Genomic DNA, 6,405 nt, shown 5'->3' with positions numbered 1-6,405 from the left:
AAGTTAGCCACGCGATCACACGGGTTCATCCAGGAGTACAGTCCGAGGCTGTCAACCACAGGTCGACACAGGTCAACCACAGGTCATCAAGAGCTGCGCACACGGAGAGTGAGCTTAGCACATGGAGCAGTCAGGAGTATTTATATTACACAGTGGTTCAGTGATACAGTGGTGCAGTGGTGCGGTGAACCAACTCACCTGCACATGGAGAATTTACACCATCGGGCTGGCGAGTCAGGGAGTCAGAAAGTCGCCGAAGCCATCAAGAGGTGCGGTGAACCAGCTCACCTGCACATGGAGAATTTATACCATCAGGCTGGCAAGTCAGGGAGTCAGGAAGTCGCTGAAGCCATCAAGAGAGCCAGCGGCGCAACGGCTATCCTCAACAGCTAAGGAGATAAGAGGATGACCAATGGGAAGAAAGAGGGGGAATTCTCAGCGAAGAAGGGACCCTCCAAGGCGGGGGATGAAGATGAAGGAGAAGGGAGAGAGAAAGGGGCGGCATTCAGCATTCGGCATTCGGCACGGGAGCGAAAGGGAGGAGAGTGAGGAGAGATAGAGGCTAGAGCTATGAGCTCGCCAAGGAGCGAATGTGAGAGATTTGTGTGTACCCTTTGTCTACTATGGGGATAGACCTGTGTATTCTGGTGATTTGCGACTTGTGTATTCTTGTGACTTGCGACTTGTGACCTGGGGACACGTCCAGTGATATGTACATTGGCCAATTCGGTCACTTTCTCATCTCTCTTGTCTCTTCCGGATATGGGGATTGTTCACCAGTGTAGGATTCTCTTATTTTGCTTATGTTGTGGAGTTCACCGGTGATTGTCACTTAGCATAGTGCACTCTTACGTCGTCGTTCACTGCAGTATAGCATACGACACTCGCACACTACTGCACGGTGCGCTCTGCACGATCCATTGCATTAGAGCATTGCACAACTCATGCTTCTCACACCAGTGGCCTTTGGCCTCCGGTAACACCTCCGGAAGGATAGGAACCCCTCCCCTCAAACAGAGACCCTTGTCTTTGATGTTCCGTTGGGAGGCAGACTTCTCAGATCTTCAGATGATATTCTTTTGGAGATTTCCTTCCAGCCTGTTACGATTTTGTAGGTTACATGGAGTGGGGCAGGGGACTCACAGTGGTATCTTGATCCTGACCCTGTTCTCCTGGCACTTGGGTCTTGGAGACTTTGGTTATATGGTGGTTCCCCCATTAGGTTCTTGCAGTGGGACCCAGGGGAGTGGGAATGGATTGACGAAGGGCACCGAGAGAAGAGCATCCCACAATCAGAAATGCCAGAAGATTTCAGCTTAGCAGTAGAGGTTGGAGGCCCTCTAGAGCTCCTCATTGGGATAGTTTTCAAATTTATGCAGAGGTGCAGAATTTTTTTTGGAGCAGGCTCTAGAAATTCCTCAAGAATAGAGAGCCCACTCTCTTCTTTTGGATTTATATTCATGGAGGGATTGCGGTGAACTTGTGGAGGTCCAGAATCGGGACTGACCCTACTTGTCCTCGATGCCACGCAGCAGTTGAATCAGTTCAACATTGCCTTTGGGAGTGCAGACAGGCGAGGACGATCTAGAAGGGTGTTGCTAAGATATTTAGCATATTTCATAGAGCACCCTTCTTCATGACTCGGGGATCAGTGGCATGGTTATCTCTTACTGGCCCTCGGGTGTTTTTTAAGGGACATGACTTAGACTCAGCCTTCATTATACAACTACACTATGTGGAGTCATGTTCTCTCCAGGATGTTCCCTTCACTCCTTTCAAAGCTGCTCATGCCTTGATAGACACATCACGGGAGATTTTGGCTAGCATGGCAGCTTGGCATATTTGGAGGGCTAGATGTACAGAGGTGATAAAGGGTTCCCAGGTTCACCCTTCCCAGTCTATGGTCAGTATATGGACTGATACTATACACACATTGATGGCCATCTGCGCAAGCATGCAGAGATCCTCCAGAGTAGCTACATCCAGGAGATATACTTTTTTCAGAGTTTGGAGAGGATATCCTTTTCTTCTCTGAGTCTCCTTCAGGGTTGAGGTTGGTATTTTCAATCTCCACCTTGGATTTGTGTTAGCTCTTTTTGAGCCGGTTATTTTCTCATGCATGGCATGATGTACTCCCACATTAGAGCTTGCTCTTGCGGTTTTCATTCACACTTAATGAAGTAATCTTTTTGAAAAAAAAGAAAAAAAAGTACTCTGCTTCAGTTCTGTCTATTTGATCCTCAAGCTCCAAGGTCAGGAAAGCTGCAAACCTCAGCTCCAAGAACAAAACCTACTCCAACCTTTGCACCCTCAACATTTTCAATTTCATCTTCAAATTGCAGCAACGTTCAGCTCCAAGATTGTGCCTCCTTCAGATTGAACATTGAGTCTTCAAAAGCTCCAAAACTTGCAGCTAGTCTCCAACAGTGCTGGCCCAGCCAACCCTTCCCTCTCAGTCCCTCCTCACAGCCTCTCCTCTCTCAGACTCTACCCTCTCCCCTTCTCAGCCTCTCCCTCTCACCCTCTCCTTCTCTCAACACCTTCCATCCCCTTAGCTTTCCTTATAGACCAGTACATGCCTTTGTGGACACTTCATGGGATATTCTAGCAAAGCATATTTGTGTGGCATATTATGCATAGAGGCCTTGGATGGTTCTCAAGTCCATCCTATATACACATTGGCCAATATTTGGCTACATATTATACACACCTTGTAGACATTTGAGGGAGCATGTAGGGGTCTTTCCAAACAGCCTCAGTAGCTCCACATTCTCATGTGCTACCTTACCACATGACGACCACCTGTCGACAGGCGTTGACCACATGACGACATCTGTTGACCACATGTTGACCATGTGTCAACACAAGTCAGCCACGCGATCACACGGGTTCATCCAGGAGTACTATCCGAGGCAACCATGTATCGACACATGTCAACCACAAGTCAACCAGGAGTATCATGTCCAAAGTGATCTCATCAAGAGCTGCGCACATAAAGAGTGAGCTTAGCACATGGAGCAGTCAGGAGTACTTACATTTACACAGTGGTTCAATGATACAGTGGTGCAGTGGTGCGGTGATCCAACTCACCTGCACATGGAGAATTTACACCATCCTAACTACAAGAGGCTGGCGAGTCAGGGAGTCAAGAAGTCGCTGTAGCCATCAAGAGAGTAAGCAGCGCATCGGCTATCCTCAACAGCTAAGGAGATAAGAGGATGACCAATGGGAAGAAAGGGGGGGATTCTCAGCAAAGAAGTAGCCCTCCAAGGCGGGGGATGAGGATGAAGGAGAAGGTGGAGAGGGGAGAGGAGAGGGGAGGGCATTCAGCATTCAGCACTCGAGCGAAAGAAAGGAGAGTGTGAGGAGAGATAGAGGCTAGAGCTACGAGCTCGCTAAGGAGAGAGTGTGGAGAGACTTGTGTGTACCCTCTATCTACTATATGGATAGACCTCTGTATTCTTGTGACTTGCGACTTGTGACCTGGAGACACTAGTCCAGTGATATGTACTTTGGCCAACTTGGTCACTTTCTCATTTCTCTTGTCTCTTCCCGATATGGGGATTGTTCACCAGTGTAGGACGAGATTTTCTTATTCTGCTTATGTTGTGGAGTTCGCAGGTGATTGTCATTTAGCATAGTGCACTCGTACGTCGTCATTCACTACAGTATAGCATACGACACTCGCACACCACTGCACGGTGCACTCTGCGTGATCCATTGCATTAGAGCATTGCAACACTCATGCTTCTCACGCCAGTGGCCTTTGATCTCCGGTAACACCTCCGGAAGGATAGGAACCCCTCCCCTCAAACAGTTTATGGCGATCACGGTGGGACACTACTGGTGTTGAGTAGCACGAGTGAAGTGGGGATCTAGGGTCCTAGAGAGAGGTCTTATGCCGAGTAGTTTTGAAACATTTGAAGGAGCTAGTGAGAGAACTAGGAGGTACTTGAGGAGAGTGGATAAAAGACTTCCGGTAGACCAAACTAGGTACAAGAAGCATTACGTGCGACGTAAGTTTGCGAAGTCCTTAACTTGAGCACAAAGTGAGCCCATTGGAGCAGTAGCCAGAGCAAGTAACTTCATCGACACTCTGATTGACTTGGATCAACAAGAACCCTGGTGGTCAGATCCAGACTCCGGAGAAGAAGAAGTGCAAAGCGGAGAACAGGTGAAAGAAGAGGGTACTAAGGACGAGGGCTCCTTAGGGACTCATCAAGGTCAAGGCAGCCCCTCTCCTCCTCCTGTAACGATGTCTTCATCAACCACCTCTTCTATCGGAGTGGTGACTCCATCTGCTCCCACCTCGACCTCTTGTGGACAAGCTGCTACCTCATCTGTTATGCATAGCTCCGAGCTCCTAGCTAATCCTTCTTCTACATCTATCCCATTGGGGGGGGTACTTTTGCTCTGGCCATGCCTTTACCAGCCATGATGGTTTCATCTCCCTTTCCATCCACACCGGTGTTGCCTTTTCCACCACCTCCTTCCTTCCCTTCTGCCTACTCATCCATGACTTCAACTCCGTCCCTCTCTTTCCCAAATGCTCTCCCATACTCTTTCATCCCCACATCTTTCATGTTCTCACCCTTTCCCTCTGCAACACCGAGACCCCCCACTTATGCGCTACCATCTGGGTACACTTCCTCTATGACTACATCAGTAGTGACTTCCCCATTGTGGTCCTCCACAGGAGAAGTTGTCGGGGTGGTCTCCTCCTTGGGAGCACCAACACTCATTACAGCCCCATCGGGACTCCCTCCAACTCTTGTATCTTCTCCAACCTCTTGGGTGGGAATGGCCGTCTCAGTCCTCCAGACGGAGCTAGACTTCTTGAGCTACTCAACAAGGTCCACGTGAAGACTCGAAAGTTCAAAGGCTACCTCCATGAGGATGCGGAAGCTCATGTGAGGAAGTTCCTCACAGCATGTAGAGCTAAAGGTGTGGAGAATGAGCATGCGTTCCTTCACATCTTTCCCTCGTCATTGGAGGATGCCGCGGATGTATGGTACAGTCAATTTCCTCCAGATCACTTCCAGACGTGCACAGACCTAAGGGTGGAATTCTTACGCACTTTCAAGTTGGAAAAATTCGAACACATGATTGTCCAAGAGTTATCCACTGACACCATGAAGCCTGAAGAAAGCATCTTTGAGATGTACACAAGGATGAGGGTCTTGGCGGCAAAGATGTCTGTGCCACCTAATGATGCTGTCATGAAGGGATGGTTTTTGAAAGCATTACCCCCTACCATTGCTATAAGGTTGGTTGAGAAACTCCATGAACATGCCTCACTTCAAGACTTCCTAAAAGAAGCTGTCAAGATGGAACGGTCACAGCTAAGCTTTGCCTCATCAACGACTACGACCACCCAACTCCCAAGAGAGGAGGGATCATCCACATGGCAACAACTCAAGAAGGAGTTAGAAGAAATCAAAGAAGGCCTGAAAGATAGAATAAATGTGGATGGCCAATCATCCTTTGAGGCCCAAATTCAAAGTGGCCTTTGGTGCACAGAATGCAAGGGTTCTAACCATGGTTACTGGGAGTGCCCCTCCAAGCGAAAGGTACCTACTTCTACCTCATTTTGTACATTTTGTGAGATCCATGGACATGATGCCTCTGAGTGTAGGTACCTCAAAGGATTAAGGAAGCTTCTTCCAGAGTATACCTCGGGGGAACCTCTAGTTGCTGCAGTCAACAGAACGGTACCCATAACTTATGGCCCAGCAGAAGTATCTCTTGCTCCCCCTCTTGTACGAGCATCTGAGCCACCTCCTCCTCCTATCATGCCGCCTCCATTGCTTCTGACCCCCCCTTTGCTCCAAGCTCCTGTCCCCAATTCAATTGGTTCCCCTTATTTCTATCCTCAGCCATACTATGCACCGTACCAACCACCTATGTCAAGAGGTGGCTATGGACCCTCTTATCAACGCGGTTGAAGGGGTGGTTTCCGAGGTGGACGTGGAGGTGCAAGCAGAGGTACAAACTTTAGAAGACCCATCATGTGTTACAGATGTGGCTAGTACGGCCACTACCAAGATGATTGTACATAGCTGTTCGGGAGACCCTCTTGTACACAGTGCAACACAAACGACCACTACACCAAAGATTGTCCCAATGGAAGAGTGGAACCCGCATCCCAAGTGAATATGGTTGATGTAGTAGTGGCGGGGGAGGGCAACAGTCCCCATTTGATTGGTGCAGTGTTGGGCGCTGTGACACGGTCACGTACAAAAGGTGACAAATGTAAGGGCGACTTAGAGTCAGCACTAGAGACCTCAGCACCAATGAGTTCGACAAGTGTTCCCCCACCGAGGTCATTCTCCCCCTCCAAGGTACACAGTACGCCCAGGAATAGACCACCCATGCTGGCTTCTAATAGTGATTCAGAAACAAACT

Source organism: Dipteris shenzhenensis, chromosome 14, assembly GCF_047967505.1.
Source record: "Dipteris shenzhenensis isolate YYH24624 ecotype China chromosome 14, Dip_SZ_1.0, whole genome shotgun sequence".
Lineage (NCBI taxonomy): Eukaryota > Viridiplantae > Streptophyta > Polypodiopsida > Gleicheniales > Dipteridaceae > Dipteris > Dipteris shenzhenensis.
This window is presented reverse-complemented; position numbering follows the sequence as displayed.